The following is a 20,352-nucleotide window of genomic DNA, read 5'->3' as shown; positions in this document are numbered from 1 at the left end:
GACCTGCGTTTTCGCTGGGGTGAAGCCTGTGCTTGCAAGGGAGGACCTGCGTTTTCGTTGGGGTGCAGTCTGGCCTTGCATGGGAGGACCCACATTTTCTCTGGGGTGCAGCCTGGGCTAGCAAGGTGAGGCGTGCAATTTTGCTGGGGTGCAGTCTGGGCTTGCGAGGGAGGACCTTCCTTTTGTTGGGGTGCAGCCTGTGCTTGCGAGGTGAGAAGCGTGATTTCACTGGGGTGCAGTCTGGGCTTGCAAGGTGAGGCATGCGTTCTCACAGGGGTCTTGGATGGTGGGCAACAGGTGGCGTGGAGGCTTGCACCGTGTTAGTTCTTTTGCTTGCTTTTCGGTGTGCTTGGAGGCATGTTGTGGGCATTGTTAGGGAGAATTCTCATTATATGGCTAATTTCCCTTACCTGTAGAGTCCCCCAGCAGCTTTGCTAGATTTGAAGGGTTTGTATTTTTCTCCTGCTAAGAGTGTGACTCTTTTTTCCACTCTTAGGCATATTTGCTATGTGTGTTTTAGGCTATTTTTTGTGGTTAATGTCTATGGGGTTTATCTCACCCTCATAGGAACCATCTTTTTTCACATGTGTTACACAGCATCATCAGTGCAGTAACACAGGGGTGTCGTAGCGACCCCCAGATATAGACTCCATACCCTGGGGCTGACTACTGTCTCCCAGGGCATGTAAAGTCCCCATTGACTTTACTAGTCAAGTTTTATGAACTAAACCAGTACAGCCCATCTTACTATGGAGGTACTGGGAAGGGTTAATAGTTTTTCCCTGGTGTTCATTTTCAAGAGGGTACCGTACAGTCCCTCTCTCAAAAGTTTCTGGCTGGTGGCAGTGGTTACTACCGAAAATATTTGACCGAAAATATTTCGCTATGGGATTTTCCCATTGTTCGAGGCTACCACTTTTTCTGACAGCCTCTAACATACCGCCGGTTTATTTGATTAACTTTACTCCGGTAGGTTTTATTTGCCAGAACTTTAATATAAATTCTTTCTCGTGTCTTTCCCTAAACTCCTAACCCAGGCCAGGATCCTTTGTTCGTCCTTTTGGTGGGCTTCTGCCAAGAAGCCCTCCTTTCGGCGTCACTGAGTTTAGGGTGGGACGATTGCGTGGGAGGGGGAGTAGGATCCCTGGACAAGGTTGCCGTAGCAACCCATGTCGCACTCTAACCTGATAGGCTGGAGGGTCTCCTGCCAAGATGACCACACCACTGTGTGAGTGACAGCTAGGCTGTATGAATGGGGATCTTTTTGCATAAAAGCAGGGTCCTGAGGACTGGAAGAGCAAGACGTTGCCACTGGAACTACGGAACCGAAGAGGAGCGAGGCCAAAGACATCTGCAACGACTGAACCACCGGTGAAGCCCTGCTGCAGCGTCTCACCACTTTTCTCCACACGACGAGAGGAGATCTTCATCTGAAAGAGCCTTCTTCCCTTGAGCTGGTGGGGCCAACCAGTTTACCAATTGCCTTCTTGGACCTGCCTTGGTCGAATCGCCAGTGCCCAGCACTTGGAGGCCGGATAGCCAGGCAGCCATCCACCCGGACTGCAATTAAAAGGAGCGTACCTTTTTATTCGTTGGGCAGCACCACGGCTGGTTTCATCCCTGGGTAGTGCAGTCACTCGAACCTTCCTGCACGATGAGTCCCTCTTCCTCTGCTGGATCACCCGAACTGCAGGAACTACCAGGAACAACCGCCACCGCAGGAGCCTCTTATTTATTTCGAGGTACTTTGTTCCGCCAGGCCTCCATTTTCATGTGGTAGCGCTAAAGGTGTTTTAAATCATTTACATACCTGTTGGGATGGCCGCCCCTTTCGTCTAACATTGTCTTTCACCTTGTGCACCCACCTTTTCGAAACGTTAACCAAAGACTTGACTGCAGCTACAAGAACATTTTGCTCCTGAGCCCTTGTCATGTACCATTGACTCTGGCACAGGCCTATTGAATCTGGCTAAATTTGTTAGAACTACCTTCTCTAGATTGCTTCTGAACTAGAACAGTGTTGGTGCACCTACTTCTTATAACCACTTTTTTCTTCCCACTTTTCAAACTTGTGAAGTGCCATTTTGTTTAGTTTTCATTTAAGTATTCTCTATGATAAAGTACTGCTTTGCCTAAACTTGTTCACAAAGTTATTGGGAAGTGTTGCTAAGGTGACTAAGAAGATATTCCTGTATAACTTGTCCTTTCCCTCCCTTGTGAGAAATTGCTAGAGTGCCATTTGTGTTTGGTTTTCACTGTGCTGTTTTGCTCAGTTTTCACTCTTGCTCAAACTTGTCTACAATTTAACTAGGGCGTTGTACCTACTTTTCTTGACTGACTTTAACTTGCTTTATTAACTGTGATTAATGTGTTGAACTAGAAGTGTTTAAAATAAATATATTATTTTTAATACAAGGTTTTGGTCAATGTTTCCTTGTGCCATAGCACTCTGGTCCTATTGTGTAAACCCTGAATACTGCTCATCTCCCTCTTGAGATAAGTCTGACTGCTTAGCCACAGCTACCAACTAAATCTTTATAGTACGGACTGATACCAAAGGGGATTTATTGCTCATACCTGTAGTCTTAATATTCTGTAGTGCTCCCTAAGGGAACTGCACAGGATTCTGCCTAACAGGCGTTCCTCGCGCAGCTTTTTTTATCTTGCGCAACGACTAGTAATGCATCTTTAAATCCATAAATACTTGTGGCGTGCAAAAAATGTTCGCGTTACGGCTCGCGCAGGGTCCTTCTAGGCTCGCGGATGTTGCGCCATTTCTGCACCCCATTCCATGAATCGGGCCCTGCATTTCCACTGAAAAGCGATTAATTGCTCTTTAGCAAATTCTGAATAAAAAGGCAATGAGGTGCTATGAGCATTCCTAGAGCCTGCCAGAAGGAGGTGGTCTGCACTTTTAATATCCCGAAGTAAAGGGTTTTGTTCCTGTTTCATTAGAGTTCCAACCAGGGGAACCTGCTCCAGGTCCCTAAAGCTCCATGGCATATTTCATCAAAAGAATGTAAAGGCTCTGACGCGATCCCTGCTCTGGGGTGAGTGGCGAAGCCAGCAGGCAGCCAGTCCAGACTGGAGTAACGCTGCTTTGTACCAAAGGCTGAAATATTGCAAGAAAGTTCTGCCCTCTGCCAAAGCCTTGTAGTTTGAAGTAGTTGTTCAGCCCTGTGGCAAATTGTATTTACATTATTGTGAGCCTTGAGTTTGCAGGAATAGTTTGACATCTTGGCAATGCCTCACAAATTTCATTCGTTTTTCTCTGTGACGAAGCAGCAACCATGTTCAGTAGTTGTATCCTTCGGCAAAACCACAAGAATTGCTGTAGTGTTTCTGCTATGGGGTGAAGCATTAAAAACGGAACCAGTGTATCTGTCTTCTTGCTAAGCCTCAAACATTGCAGCTGTCATAGTTCTCTTTCTGTGACAAAGCCTCAAATGTTGCAGCATTGTGATGGAGACTTACAAAATCACTGGTATTGTTCTGCCTTAATGTGGAGTGCCAATAATGGAAGACGCTATTCTGCCTTTTGTCAAAGCCTAAACAATACTAGTTCATCTCTTTGCTGAAGACTTAAACAATACAACAGTAGGTCTAGTTTGGGGCGACAAAATGCCAATAGTGTTTCCCAAATGTGGCAAAATGATAGTATTTCTGCTCAAATGAAAGAGTATTTTCGCACACGGTGGAAAATCCTTAAATGTTGCACGAATATGTCTCCCATCTTACAAAGCCTCAGAATCACAGAGGTAGCTCTTCGTCTGACGACGTTTTTTTAGCTAACTCTTGCGTGGTAAGCATTGTGTGACTGACTACCTCCCTCTCCTTCCACTGGTCAGTGAGAATTGCCTTCAAACCCATCCTTCCAAAGTGTAGTCTGTTGGTGAATGACCTGCACTTTCTGCTGACTGATGGTAGCAGCTAGGAAGGGGACCGAGTGTGCAGCGGTGGCATGTAATGAGTCCGTTTCCGCATGTTCCGGAAGAAGACTTGTTCCCCTAGCACTGGTCAGGTGCCAACCCACTGCAATGAGAACCTTGTTACTCCAAAAACGACTGCGGCGATAAGTCCCGAGACCACAGTCAGCAGACATGACATTGTGTGCACACTGGAGCATGCTGCGGTCAGTGAACTGCCTCAGGGGCAGTGGGATGAAGCGTGTGGGGGCATCCGGTGAAGCTTCTGTGCCAATCAATGTGACAATGGGTGTAATGGAGCTTGGCATTTCGGTTGTGGGAGGTTCAGGGTAAACAGTCTGGAATGCATGATGCTTCATGATATTAGTGCTTTCTCCTCTCCTGCTGTTGATGCTTGGAGTCTTGTCCCCAGGCATATGCAGGGTGCAGCATTACATGGGCCTGGTGTAAGTGGGTGCCAACATTCGACCCAGCCTCCAGTCAGTCCCATGTCTTCTTGCAGTTGGGGAGGTTTGCCATTCATTTGCCCACTCTGGTGAGCTGTGGCAGGCTATTATGGCAGTTTATGTTCAGGTCTCCACCCTTTACTGGGCATATGTTGTTGAGTTGGTAATTGTGTTGTCACATGCTTATAAACTGCTCTTATGCCAAGGTCTTGGGGACTGGCAACCTAGACCGTGCGTGTTGTTGTGTGCCCTGCATGCACTAGTTGCCCTCCAAGCTTAGAGTAAAGGTAAAGAGTAAAGCAAGGCAGGATTGCCTTTAAGCTGCACTTTTACTCTGCATTTAGAAAGAAAACATGCTTTGCAGGCAGAGTTTTATGATGGCTACCTATGGAATCCACCTGCTACTTACCAAGTACAAATTTAAGGCGTATTCCATTGGAATCTCTGGTTTTATGCCGGCATGAACATCTCTAAAACGTGTGCTCTTCCGGAGGAGGAAGCAAAGCAGACATGCGCACTCCGCTTTCTCGCTGTACTACGCCTTGGAAGAGCAGGAAGATGCGGCGCGCTGTAAAATGGAGGCATGAAAGCAGTACGCCTTGCTTTTACGCCTCCATTTAACATCGAAAATGACCTCCATGTCTGATGATCTAAATGTTATTTTCTAAGAGGTTTGTGGGTTGTTCACCTTTCTACACTAGATGAGGGAAGTCTGGGCGTGAGTTGATTTACAATGTTTCAATCATATTTACATGACGAATAGCAGCTGGCTACACCAGGCCTTCCATCTGAGTCTTATCAGCCTTTCCGATTAGCATATATCTTTTCTTAAGTTTGATGAAATTATATGTATCCTATAAAACAGACCTTTTCTAACTTTTGAAATTCTGATCTTGAATACTCAGCCATATTGAAGCAAGCAATTGTCATGAAACTGGATTTCATTTTTCAACTTGAGCTAATTGAAGGCTTTCTTCTTTGCAGGCCCAAGAATCTGCGGCACAGAACTTTGAGAGGAATCCTAAGGACTGCCTTGCTTATGTACTGCGTGTTGGTAAAGCCTCAGTGAGAGTCTCATTATTTCAAGAACTCCACAAAATATATCCGGGGAAAATAATACTCTCCAAGGTTGGAAACAGAACCTGTTATTATACTGCAGTGCTCCAGTAATAATCTCAGCCTTTCATTTTTCGGATTCAAAACGGCACAGTCAACAATTGATAAAACGTTTGTAAAGTGCTGAGTGATTTGCTGAAAAAAATAAAGCATTGGTGACAAGCAATGAACGTGCCGGCGTCTGCTTTACTATTAAAGCCTTTTCAGTGTTCTGCCCTGGGAAGCCTCGCCTCTTTTCCATATCCGTATTTTAATTCATGACATGCATGTTTGATAGAGAATAGTAACACACCCTTGCATATCACGAGGGGATAGTGGTAAGAGCATACATACAGAAGGGTGCTCCAGTTTGAGGCATAAATAAAAGCCATTTAGGAACTTTCCTTTTAGGAATAGATAGAAGGAAAAAAGGGAATCTGTAATGACCCCTTATCATCGCTGTCTAAATCAGCTATGATGGAGAGTGTAAGGATCCACATTTAAGCCTTGGACTATTTCCCCGGTGCACGCACTCATGAGTGCCAGGCCTGTGCATTACACGGTATCTCTCATGCGCACAGTCTTCTCAGATGTGTAGAAAACTCAGTGATGCTAGTAGTTTTCCTGAGGGTTAGTAATTGCCCAAGTGATCATGCGTAATAAAGAGGCAGAGAGGCATACATCCAGGTGTGCCATTTTAATAAAAATGTGATTAGTGCCAAACAGCAGCAACACCAAAGACAAGACTATTAGTTTTACAAGTATGTCTAGAAATGGAAGGCTCTGTGGTAAGAAGCAGGCACCGGCGCTCTATGGTCGGAGTAGATGAGAAATGGAGGCCATGGATAGATGCACTGTGCCCAACAGGTGTTCTCCTATGGAGTTGGTGGAGGAACCAGTCAATGACCCATCCAGAGCAAAGGCTCCTACAGTGGGTGCACCAACATCCAAGGAAAACATTGAAGTGCTAAAGACAGAGACGGTATAAAGAAAAAGGTTCAAGAGAAAGACCAACAGAACCTGGGCGTCAAACAGTCCAAGCTAGTGTTGGCAAAAGAAAGCCAGAGGCCCCTATTGAATGGGCCTTCTTCCTCACTTCCTGCCGGAGTGAGGGTTTAGAAGCTGCTGGTGCTGGAGTTGCCGGTGCATTGGGGGGAGAGGATAGGCACTTGGGTGACATCCTCATTAGTGGTGGGGAGTGGTCTGGAGCCTTTGAGATAGAAGCCCATTATATTGATTTCGTTCAGCGCTCTTTGGTGATGGAATCGTGATATATTGTAACCAGTTTGAGTTACACCCAGAAGGAAGCACCATTAGGGAAGAACATAGACTGTGTGACAGCTGACACATGAGGGTCGTGGAGCCTCATCTGTGTATCTCTCTCAATCTGAGGCGAATGAATTAGATCAACAGTTCAAATAGTGGTTCCATGTTCTTTCATCGCCTGCTATTACAACGCCAGGCATTAGAACGTGTACATTCTAACGAAAACATTAATCACATTTTCTTTTTTTTGCAGGGGGGGGGGGCTTAGCCCCAATCCCTGTCACGACCCTTCTTTGAACTATTCCATACCCCCAAACTCCTTATCTGCCCTTTCCCACCTACCCTAAAAAATGTGATGAACGTTTTCGTTATAATATACACTTTGAAATACCTGGCGTTGCAATTGCAGGTGATGAAAGGACGTTGTACCCAAATTGCAGCCTCTACTCATCAGAAATGTTTGAATATATTGAGGCGCAACATTAGTGAATAGCTCATCAATGATAAGATGCAGCTAGTACTGAAAGAAATATACGCCATATAGTTCATTGCATTATATAATTGATGCATGACTCAGGAGGGAATGTGTGTCCTGACGAAGACCCTGAAATTAATGATGAAGGGTTGAAACATGTGTGTCAACGCTTTTAAGAGGTAGTGTCTTTGCTTAAGAGTTAAAGCCTCATCACGAGTTGGGCGGTAACGCCGGCGCTATTAGCCCTACCGCCAAACCCCCTGATGCTATTTGTGCCGGATAACGGGTTTGGCGGAACGGTTAGTGCCCATTCCCCATTGGGTCCATTCGGGAATTCCTCATTCCCCATTGGGCCCAATGGGGAAAATTTGCGCTATTACCGCGGCGCCGGTAATAGCGCCGAAAATCGGCAAATTTGCCACGGATTTCACCCAAGCTCAGAGGTGGGGGGAAATCCGCCCAGGCCATGATCTGGCGGACCCTTAAATGCAGCGGTAATAGCACTACCACCATATTTAAGGGTTACCGCCAGACTCGTGATGAGGCCCTTAGTTTGTTATTATACATGCTATCAGATTTCACACTGCTTCATTAATAGAACACTGAATTTTCTGAATATGTAGTATATTCAATGTTTAGACATGGGCACTCACTCTTTTCACTCACACGTCTTAGTGATCCAGTTGATTCTGTGAAATGCAAATGTTTAAAAAAATACATTTTTCCCCAAATTTAATAATCAACAGCAAAGAAAACCACCCCTATAAATTACTTAAGTAAACCTAGTTTATAACAAATTTAAAAAAGAGAAAAACATTTTTTTGACTAGACAGTATGTTATATTTTGATGGTCCAATCTGAGGGGACGAAAGGACAGTCTGACTAAGTTGGAGGGTGAGCGAGGGAGCAGGATGGGCTCAGTTTTGCATATGCTTTCTCCTTCTACGTATTTTATTTTCAAATATTGTTGCTCACTGCTCTGGTCTCATTCCCAGGGTTGGATATCCCATAAGTGTGGATGCTCAGGAAGAGATATAGGAGTACGAAGGTACCTACTCAAAATCCCTAGTAAAACCTAACCCAATCCTGCCTCCACCAAAAGGATTCAAGGGAGAAAGTTAAAGACACTCTGATGTGAGTGTAGTGTTCTGTCTGGGTCATTGTGTGTGACCCTCGTTCAGATCTGATATCAGACTGACTTAAACGTTTTTACCCACTCCCTGATCCCCAACATATGTCTGATAATGAATCCGATTATTGTGCTATTATATAATTGTGTACCCACCTGGGTAAATCAGGACCAAGCCAGGAGCCCCTATTTTGAGTGATCTTGAATCCTGTCAACCCTTTCCAACTCTAAATTGATGAAGATGAGCGTATCCAGGGAGCTCCTTACGTCCACACCTTCTCTGTTTAGCGCACCCGCTGGAACACTTTGGGGCTGATTCATGGAATAAATGTGGGCCGAAATTTGTGGCGCAAGCGATTCATGGAAGGCCCTGCGCATGTATTTCCCGGGTTGTGCAGCAAATTTGTGCGTGCCGTACACGCGCGCACACGTCACTGCGACATCCCGAACGCCATGCGTGACGTGCACAGCGAAAGCTCTCAATGTGTAGCGCACACACCAAAAAGGGGGCGGAACACGCAGAATGGGGAACAACGTGTGAAAATTAGGGCATAACTGGGGAAGTACTGCTGGGAAATACACGGAACGCCCACACGCTCACGAACTACAAATATTCATGGAATCGAATAGGGGAAACCCATGCACGCCAAAAGACACGCACAAGGGTAAACACGTCCGCCACACGAAGGCAGGCGGAAGCATCCCTGCGCAGTATAAAAGTGCACGCAAACAACAAACACATATATACAGCTACGATGAATTTCCCATTTCTCGCAGCACTGATCATGGGACACCACAAGAGGAGGAGAATAGCCAGGCCCCACATTTTTTTTCCCAGGACCAGCCTTTTTGGGATGCCTGATGACCAGGTCTATGGCAGGTATAGGTTTCCACCTCATATCATCCTAGATCTGCTCACTGAGTGGGAGGATGACCTCACATCACCCACCTTGTACTCCCAAGCACTGAGCCCCTTGGAAATGGTACTTAATGTCCTGCATTTTTTGGCCACTGGGTCATTTCAGCGGATAACCTCCATAGTAGGGGGTGTCTCTCAGCCCAGGCAGCCACGCTGCATACACCAGGTGTTGGCAATCATGACAGCGCGCCCCTCAGTCCGCAGGCACATATACATGCCCAGAACACCCGCAGAAAGGCAGGCTGTGGTCCAGGAATTTTTCAGGGTGGCACACTTCCCCAAAGTGCTTTGTGCCATAGATTGCACCCATGTGGCCCTACGTCCATCTAGGGCTACTGAGAACATCTACCGCAACCACTAGCATTCCATCAACGTACAGGTTGTATGCAATGCCCATGGAATCATCACCTCTGTCTATGCAAACTATCCTGGGTCTACCCATGACAGTTTCATACACAGAATGTCCACCCTGAGCCGGGACCTGGAAACTGGGAAGCATGGCGACACATGGCTCATTGGTGAGTACAAATGTCTGTGCACATGCATGCATGTTACACACAAACAAATACACACACCCAACTAATAACAACCATCCTCACCTCCCCAGGGACACTGCCTACCCTCTGAGCAACCACATGATGGCGTCAATACGGAACCCCACCACACCACCCTAGGTAAGATACAACACAGCCCATATTGCAACCAGGGGCATAGTGGAGGGCCATTCGGAGTGCTCAAGTCACGCTTCTGCTCCCGTGACCGCTCTGGCGGCCAGCTACTATATGCAAGCCCAGTAGTGTGCAGGATCATTGTGGCAGCATGTGTCCCGCACAATGTTGCAACACGGCGGTGCGTACCGGTGGACATGGTGGTGCCCCCACATGCCCAACCACATGCACAGGCGCAGCGCATGGGAGGGGAAAGGGCACGTGGAGGCCGCCCAACTGAGGCGCCCCTCACCTTTTTGGGCCTCCCAACCATGGCACAGATGTACTAGTACCAATGGGAGGTGCACACAACAATTGTCCTGGCCAACTTGGGTGAGGGGGGCAAGGTACGTGATGCAGACAGCACCCCTGTGCTCCTGCAAGGCTGCCTGTGGCCCCTTAGGAAAAAAGACGGGTCACGCAACGCTCTGGCATCCCAAAAATACAAGAAAACGAGATACGCAACCCCTGTAGCCCACGTGCGTTTAAAAAAATACATGCAGTATGCTGTGGCACCCAGGAACCCAAATAATGCGTACGTGATCAACACGTGGGCTAGTATGACTGAAGAAAAAGGGTACGCGACAAACAGGGACACCCGCAGTGGGAAAAATAGCGTGCGCGACTCACCGTTTGCCTTGCATGTAGAAGAACTCGTAGGCAACACCCCCGCCAAAAGAAGTACGCACTGTAGCCGCTGTGAAGTAATCTCATGTGAACCCCAACGTCTGGATAACACACGCACCGCTCTCCACGAAAAGCACGTACAGAGCGATCGAAACCCATACGGGACCTTTAACCCATGCCGAGTGAAATGCCTGTGCGCATGTTATGTCACATACGTGCTTACGCCCTAAGGGTCTTTCCTCGGAATTCACGCAAATGCGCTGTTTTTCACATGCCAAATCATTCCATATCAAGCTGGCCACGCGACAACACACGGAAGGCCACGCTCCTGCCCAGTAGGGCGAATTACTGCACCCCAGAGCCCCGAGCAGCCTCCTACAAGCCAGCTGCTGCTGCATGCTGCCAACAGTGCCCTGCCATTTGGTGCCTGCACATCAGCCATCTGCAGGGGTCCAGTTGTTGTGACCAACCCTGCTGGAACAGAAGACTCCCGACTGGTGTTCCATCGCGCCACAGCCCAGCTCCAGGACCCAGTTGCCCACCCACACCTGCCTCGGGGGTTGCCATGTCCGACCCAACACCATCCGGCACCAGTGGAAACCCCCCAGCACAGCGGCAGAGGGCTGCCAGCTTCAGTGATAAGGAAGATGGCATCTTGGTGGAGCAAGTCCTGGGCCATTATGATGCCCCCTTCACATCAACACGTGCCGACAAGGAAGGACAGAAAAGGATCTGGAAGGACATAGTGGGTGCCATCAGCGTGGAGGGGGTGGCACCCCGTGACATCAAAAACGGTGCTGGGAGGACTACAAGTCTAGGACCCTCAAGAAGGCCCGGCACCTCTTGGATGCAGTGGGGCGCCGGGCCCACCTTGCATTCGCCCAGTGCTTCACCACCAGATCCTCATGATGCAGGTCCGTCAGGAGTCGAGCGGTAAGTGCCCATGCATTCCCCTTTAAAACAATGCATGTTGCAGTGTGGTGGTAGTTAGCTACTTGGCTGTATGGGTCATGTATGGATGTGTGTGTGCAGGGACATGATGGTGCTGCATGTGAGTCCAGTCAGCGGTGACCCACATGGATGTTGTATGTGTTACAATGCATCATGTGTAGCAGCATGCAGAATGCACACATGTATGCATGCCTGTGTCTGTACTTGGACATGTTTGAGGTGTGAGAGATGGGTGCTGCTGTCATGGACATGCATGGTGTACATGTCCGTGTGTCTGAGTAGTGTGTGAGTGACTGCTAAACGCCATGGATGCATGACACATGTCCGTGACGATGCGTTGATTCTCTGATACAGCCTAGTCATCCTTGTATCCACTGTGTCTGGGGTTATACAGAGCCACATGCATGACCCTCCGGTGATGTGTGTGCATGTGATCAGCATGTCCCATGATGCATGTGAGTTTCAGCCCACCATTGGATGTTTCTACGGTGCCTTGGACATGGATGCAAATGTTTATTGCATGTGCCATGCCTGTTCCTGCATGTGTTTTGCCATGCCTGTTCCTGCATGTGTTTTGCCATGCCTGTTACTGCATGTGTTGTGGAGGGACATGATGGAAGTGACGTTTGACAGTGCCACTCATGTGCTATAGCTTTCTGTCTAGGGGACTATCGTATAGTACCCTGATGCTTGTTTTTAATGTCTCCCTTTACACAGCGGCGAGTGAAAAAGAGGGTGGAACGGCGCTGTGGAGGCAAGCGGCAGGGATGCCTCCACCGGCCGGCGATGCAAGGCCCAGTCACCCTCCCAGGAAATTCCATCATCCGGGAGCAAGAGGACTGGTGCTGCGTCCGCCTCTACAGCTGCTGTGGAAGGGGCGGGCCGTCCCAGGCCCTTCCGCAGGTAGAGAGTAGGTCCACGTCATCTGGCACTCCTCTACCTGCAGACGTGGCGAGCCATGACAGGATTGAGTCCATCCTGATTGGTGTCGCATTGCGCACACGTGACATTCGTGATGACGTGCGTGCTTCCTGGGGGGACCACGCACGTCATCACGAAGACATGTGTGGCAATGTGGCCCAGTTGGGAGGGATCATGGTCGGGGGTTTCCTCCATGTGTCGGCCCGTCTTGCGCCCTCTCCTCCTCTGTGCACACTATTCGCCAGTTGTTCTCCGTGCCGTCTTCCAGCCCAGTTGCCACCAGAGCCCCATGTGGACCTGCCCCAACCAATGCAGCCAGCCTGGTGGAGATCCCATCCCTGCCACAGTCGGGAGTCAGAGGTCCAGTAGGGGTGGCCACCCCACCAACTGGATGCCAGCAGATCGAGGATGTGCCGGCATCATCGGGCAGGGCACATGCACGACGGCGCTGGGGGATTCCATCGACCCGGACGCTGTTGTGGTGGCAGAGGCAGTTGCGTCGGAGGCAGCAGCAGGCTCAGCGTGGGAGGCATCATGGCTCGGGGCCATCAACACCCCGGGGGCAGGCATCGGCCAAGGGGCAGGAGGACCCCGGACAGGGAGTGTCTTCTGTGTGGCAGCAGTTAGGCCAGCAAATAGATGCTGAGAGGCGGCGGGCAGAGAGGGCACGGCTCAGGATGGTCAGGGCGGAGAACTCCACGCACCAGGTTTTGAGGCAGGCCGAGGGCCAAATGAGTCGGGGCCTGCTGGAAGGTTGCCGTCAATGTCAGTAGGGTGGGTGGAACCTGAGTCGGGGCCTGCTGGCAGGTTGCCGTCAATGTGGGTGGGGTGGGGGAACATGTGTCGGGGCTCCCAGGTGCATGGTGCTTTGTGGCCTGCTGCGGGGCATGGTCTGGGGTGATGGGCTGCCTGCGGGGCATGGTCTGGGGTGATGGGTTGCCTGCGGGGCATGGTCTGGGGTAATGGGCTATCTGCGGGGCATGGTCTGGGGTGATAGGCTGCCTGCGGGGCATGGGGAGGGGTGATGGGCTGCCTGCGGGGCATGGTCAGGGGTGATGGGCTGCCTGTGGGGCATGGGGAGGGGTGATGGGTTGCCTGCGTGGCAAGGTCATGGGTGATGGGCTGCTTGCGGGGCATGGTCTGGGGTGATGGGCTGCCTACTGGGCATAGGGAGGGGTGATGGGCTGCCTGCGGGGCATGGGGAGGGGTGTAGGTTGGACCCCTGTGTCGTGGTCTGGCTGCAGTGGGTGCATATGGCTTCTCACCACACTGCTGCATGAATATGGGGGTATGGGAGTGAGAATTACATGCGATTTCGCTGGTGCAAGCAGGGTACGTGTATTCCAGGGGTGTGTGGGGAGTTTTACACGCGATTTTGCCGGCGCGAGCGGGGTATGCGTATTACTGGGGTGCACGGGGAGTTTTACATGCGTGTGAGCGGGGTATGTGTATTCCAGGGATGCGCCGGGAGTTTTACATGCGCGTGAGCATGGTACGCATATTCCGGAGGTGCGTAGGGAGTTTTACATGGGGTATGTGTATCCCGAGGGGTGCGCGGGGAGTTGTACACACGATTTCGCTAGCGCGTTAGGGCTGAGTGGTGTTTTTAGCGCATTTTCGTGGTTTTGGGGCTGTATGCTAGTCCACTGGCCTTTGCGCCATGTAGGGGATTTGTATGATGTTTTTGGCGTACTGGGAGGGGTTGGGGACGTAACTGGCACTGCTGCAGGGTCGCTGCTCCACGGCTGGTTATGGATGTGAGTATCCATGAATACGCTGTGCGTGAAAATGGGTTTTGGCGCACGCGGCTGGTGCACACTCCCTCTCTGCACCAGCCGCGTGCGCTACTTCTGCGCTAAATTCTATGAATTACCCCCTTTACCACGAGTCCTTCCATATGTTTTCACTGTCGGGCTCTGGAATTGCTTTGCTGCCCTATTGCTCGGCATGTGTTTAGTAAAATAAAAAAACAGTCACAGGGCCTCATTACGACCCTGGCGGTAAGGGGTTTACGCCAGCGTTAGCTGCGCCGACCCCTTAACGCCAATTACGAGGTCCCTTAGCGCCATGGAGGTTTTAACACCCGCTTTTAGCGGGTGTTAAAATCCATGGTGCTAAGGGACCATGGAGTTAATTACGCCACCGTAATTTACGGTGGCGTAATTAACGCCTTCCCCACTCCCATTATGTCCTATGGGGCAAAAATGGGAATGGGGAAGGGTAAATGGGGATTGGGGACTTACCGCCCCGCCAAGGTCGGAATGGGGCGGTAAGTCCGCCAACCACCATGGCGTAAACGTAGTTTACGCCATGGTGGTAAAGTCACGGCCCAGGCGGTAACTTACCGCCTGGGTCGTAATGAGGCCCAAAGTATGAACACTTCGTAAGCAGTGGGGCGATTAATTTTATTGTGTGGTTAATAAAATGCTGCAAAGAATATGGAAAATGGAGCAAGGCACAGCCTGGCTCTTTAAGCAGGGCAGTGACAAGCACATTTGTGAAAATAGATCTGCGGATCACTTGTCAATTCTGCGTGAAATTCTGAAATTGACTGACAGTGGTCTTAGAAAAAACTTCTGAACTTGGGTTTCACGGGCTGGAGAGAGAGAGAGAGAGCGAGAGATAGAGAGAGAGAGGCACTGAGTGAGAGAGAGAGACACACTGGGCCTCATTACACGGTAGGCGGTAGGGATTTACCGGTACCGGTAAAATACTTGTACCGGTAAATCCCTGCCGCCTTACTACGAGGTCCCTTAGCGGGTTGGAGTTTTAACGCCTGCTTTTTGCAGGCGTTAAATACCAACCCGCTAAGGGACCTCGGAGCTAATTACGGCACCGCTAAATTGCGGTGACGTAATTAGCGCCTTCCCCATTCCCATTGAGTCCTATGGGGCAGAAATGGGAATGGGGAAGGGCAATGGCGGAAGGGGGATTTACCGCCCCTCCAACCTTGGGATGGGGCGGTAAATCCCCTTTCCGCCAAGGCGGTGCCGGTATTTTACCGGCATGAGCCATGGCGCTAATAGCGCCATGGCTCACCGCCTACCGTGTAATGAGGCCCACTGAGTGAGAGACTGAGACTCTCCTTCTGGGGACCTAAACCAAAGTCCCCACGTGGTAATGCCTTCCAAATGATTTAAAACAATTTAAAAGTCATCTGTGCCAATTTTTATAACTTTTTTTAAAAAATGGCCTTGTGGGGACCTGTGTTTATTTTGGTGTGTTGATTTTTTGCTCTGCTCTGCCCCCACAGGCTGGCTGTGGTATTGCAGTCATCAACACAAAGGCCCTCATTACAACTCAGGCGATAAGGGTTAACGCCACCGTTAACCCTTAACGCCTGATTCTGATTCTAACGCCTGCTTTTAGCAGGCGTTAAAATCCATGGCGCTAACCTGCCATGGTGCTAATTACGCCGCCGTAATTTACGGCGGCGTAATTAGCGCCTTCCCCACTCCCATTATGCCCTATGGGGCAAAAATGGGAATGGGGAAGGGAAAATGGGAAATGGGGATTTACCGCCCCACTCACCTTGGAATGGGGCGGTAAATCCGCCATCCACCATGGTGTAAACGGAGTTTACACCATGGTGGTAAAGTTGGTGCACTTAGCACCAAGGTTGTAATGAGGCCCAAAGACAGGAATTTAAACACACTTGATAAATCGGATGCCCTACATGCTTAGGCAGCAGACAACAGATTCATGGGAACCATTTATACACAAATACAATTGTGTTTTGAATGGCCTGAACTCTGCATTTAAATGTAAAATAATTAAATTAAGCAGTTTTTTTTGTATGTTTACAGAATTGGATATAATTGATATGCAATGTAAGTCTTCCCTCATTGCACAACACACTTCCAGATTAATTTCAAGCATTGGCTACTTTTGTAACAGACCAATCACAATGTGATTTACTTTACTTACTTATTTTTCTGTGATTTTGTTGACGTCCCCATAGGGGTGGTGTGTGAAGACAACACATTATGTGCACTGATGTCATCTTGTCTATAGTCTGATACGTGAATTAATTGAATGTTGGCATCACATTTTGTCTGATTATGCAAAAAATGTTCACAGGGTTGATGTTTAATTGATACTAATTTGGTTTCATTACAAGTTGATCTTCCAGGGGAAAAATTGGCAGTAATGGAATTGCCGCCACTTTGATCAATCTGCTGATATAAGGGGTATTGAAAATGGACGCTGCTTCCTCTGGTGGAATTAACCTTGAAAGAATTAGCGCTGGAGGAATAAGTGATGAAAACTAGTGATAATTCCCCCGGGGCTAAATCCTCCAGTGGAATTAGCGCTGGAAATAAAAATGCTAATTCCATCCTATCTTCAGGTTAAAACACTGAACGAAACATTGCCCAAAACAGGGGCCAATTTAACCAAAAATATCCAAAAGGTGAAGGAAAATGCATTCAGGTGATGCAAATGAAGCCACAGATGCACCCAATTGGCCATACAAGGGTATGTGAATACAAATAGTATGTAATAATGCTGAAGCCACCATAGAGCTGATATGATGGAACTGAGTCCACCAAAAGGATGTTGTGTGGTCATGTTGAGGTCCCCACTGGATGTTGTTGGTGTGTCATGGCATAGAAGGCCCCATAAGAATAGTATGTTATTATGATCAAGGTCCCATAGAGATGGAATGCAATGATATTGAATCCTCCAACTGGATGGTGTGTGCTGATGTTGATGTCCCCACAGGGTTGATATGTGATGATATTAAGTCCTCACATGGATGGTGTGTGCTGATGTTGATGTCCCCACAGGGTTGATATGTGATGATATTAAGTCCTCACATGGATGGTGTGTGCTGATGGTGAGGTCCCCACAGGGATGATATGTGATGATATTTAAGTCCTCACATGGATGGTGTGTGCTGATGGTGAGGTCCCCACATGGATGATATGTGATGATATTAAGTCCTCACATGGATGGTGTGTGCTGATGGTGAGGTCCCCACAGGGATGATATGTGATGATATTAAGTCCTCACATGGATGGTGTGTGCTGATGGTGAGGTCCCCACAGGGATGATATGTGATGATATTTAAGTCCTCACATGGATAGTGTGTGATGATGTTGAAGTCTCCTTAATGAAGATGTATTATGATATTAAACTTTTTGTATGTGGGCTCTTTGACATTAAATGCCGTACAGATATATAATGCTTCAATGAAGAGAGGATTTGTGAAGATGTTGAAATAATTTAAGAAAGTATTTATAGGCCTGAGTGTGTTTTATGTTAACTTGAAATCATGTAATGGTAATGTTAACCAACCTCTGGTTAGTACATGGCCAAATCAGAAATTGAACGAAATCTCACCTGAAAATGGAGGTTGTTACGAGTTGGGCGGTATTCTGTCTGTAAATCCACTGGTCTTACCGTTATCACCACTTAGTCTGGCAGATTTACAGCAGGATTGCATGTGGTGGCAACAGAGTATGTTCCCATTTTTTCAGAGTCCATTGGACTCTATGTGGCATTTTTGGCAGAATTACTGCAGCAGTAATTCCACCACAGTAATTTCACTGAAAATGGGTAGAAAGTCAGCAGATTTACCTCCAGTTCAAAGCTGGAGGTGAATCCTTTACATTTCTGCCAAACTCATAGTTGGGTGGTGTGGTAATGTGGCGTGACGGTATTACTGCTGCATAATTACTGCACCGCCCAACTCGTAATGAGGCCAAATATCTTTAGTTTCTCTTCTGTGCAACTGTGAGGTCTTCTGCCACATTTCACCTACTTCTTGTGCCCATTTATTTAGCATGAAATTCATGACTGTCCTTCTTTACCGACATATTGAAGCTGTCCCTCAACTCTCCATTTAGGAGATTCGTTGTTGCTTCAGACACAACAGCCATAAATTCAAAGATAACTGCCCGTAGTTAATATCTTGTGCCCCTAAGCATCCAGTCCCTTGCTACCCCTGTCAGGAGACAAAAGGGGGAAATGTGGTTTGGAAGCTAGCCATCATGACCTTCACCACCAAACCTTATGGGGATGCATGGGTGGAGAGCGGCAAGACCACCCCCCTTACATTTCTTGGAGGCACTGCTGAGCTCACCTCTGGTGTGCCTATACCTATCCTATCATCCTATCCTATCCTACCCTGCCCTACCTTGACCTAGGCATACCTATCCTTTCTCTTCTCAGGGTTAGTGTACATATTTCTAGTGTAAGTTTTCTTTTTTCTTTCGTGTAAATAGGTTTTTTGTGCACATTTGTTGATAGGAATTTGTTTATATTCTTGTAATAATTGTGATGTGCCACCACAGCAGATAGACAGGCACCATCTCCATGAATTGGGTTCCGGTATCCAGCTGGACTGAGTGTGAGGGGATTAAGACTGACCATTAATTCATTATAGGTGATGTCCCATGGAGCACACCCCTACAACAGGGGCTCAAAATGACTATGTCTCTCGAGTCCCTCACAGGTTAGGTCAAGTGCTTGGGTAAAGACCTTGGCCTAGCAGGGACCAGCATCCTGGTCTACCATGGCCCTAAGAAAGTTGACCCTGAGACATTGCCCCTTACCATCCACAGGTGTGACTCAATAGTGTCCTATCCTCTTTGGGCATTCAACATCTGGCCAGTGTTATAGGCTAGCCTACATCCACACCACCTATGCCTAGCTCAAGCCCTGCCCTGCCTTGACCAACACTGCACACATTCACTCTGCAGTGACCACTGTAGGTGCCTTCATAGCTGCACCCACAAGCAACCCTAGTTCACCTGGGTGTAGCACGCACCAGTTCTACACCAGAGGATAGAGGCACCATACTGAACACTTCCTCCATGGCGAAGGGTGTCAAGCATATGTTGAATGGAGGATATCATGACACGAGCAGAATATGGACCCTATATCTGCCCGAGACCCTTCTCAGGTGAGAAACTGACCCTGAGATGTGAAGAGGAATATTGGTTAAGGGTGAACCAGACCAACCAGATAATCCACGACTGGAGAGCTCCTGATAGGGAGACAAGGCGTTGTGCTCTTGAGAGTCTCTAATGTCTTGCCACATACCCAAACCCCACATCGAAGGACATTGTTTATGCTGGATGGAGTCTTTGGAGCCACTAAGTCAGATCTAGAGCTGTGTTTTTCTCAGACGGCAAAAACCATGCTCTAATGGATCAAAATACACTCCTTACCACATGGATAAGACTAATAGTATATATAGCAAAAAAAGAGTGTAAACACCGTACAATATACCCACAGAGATGACAAACACTAGGAATCAAATATTCCCAAATATACTTATTCATACATAAATTTATTTAATTATAACACTCTTAAAATGATCAAGTTACATAAAATTCATAGTTGAACACACAATATATAAAACATCAAGAGACTGTACTTTACAACACACATGAAAATCCCAAAACCCTGGGTTACTGAGCAAGTACCAATAAAACCTAGTCAAAAGAGAAATCACTCCAGTGTGGAGTTTCACACGGAGTCAATTTAAAATCAACAGAATTAACCAATTTTTGGGATTTTCATGTGTGTTGTAAAGTACAGTCTCTTCATGTTTTATATATTGTGTGTTCAACTATGAATTTTATGTAACTTGATCATTTTAAGAGTGTTATAATTAAATAAATTTATGTATGAATAAGTATATTTGGGAATATTTGATTCCTAGTGTTTGTCATCTCTGTGGGTATATTGTACGGTGTTTACACTCTTTTTTTGCTACATATACTATCAGATCTAGAGCTGACATTTAAGTATTATGCCAACCACCTCCAACACAGTAAAAGTCTCTCAGAATATCTGGCCAGAACTGAACCTATTCTGCGGCTGGCTTACAAGCAGAAGGAGGTTGAGCCAAACAACCTGAAACTGGTCAGGCTGAAACAC

Source organism: Ambystoma mexicanum, chromosome 6q (assembly GCF_040938575.1).
Source record: "Ambystoma mexicanum isolate Mex_15411 chromosome 6q, UKY_AmexF1_1, whole genome shotgun sequence".
Lineage (NCBI taxonomy): Eukaryota > Metazoa > Chordata > Amphibia > Caudata > Ambystomatidae > Ambystoma > Ambystoma mexicanum.
Note: the sequence above shows the minus strand (reverse complement) of the source record.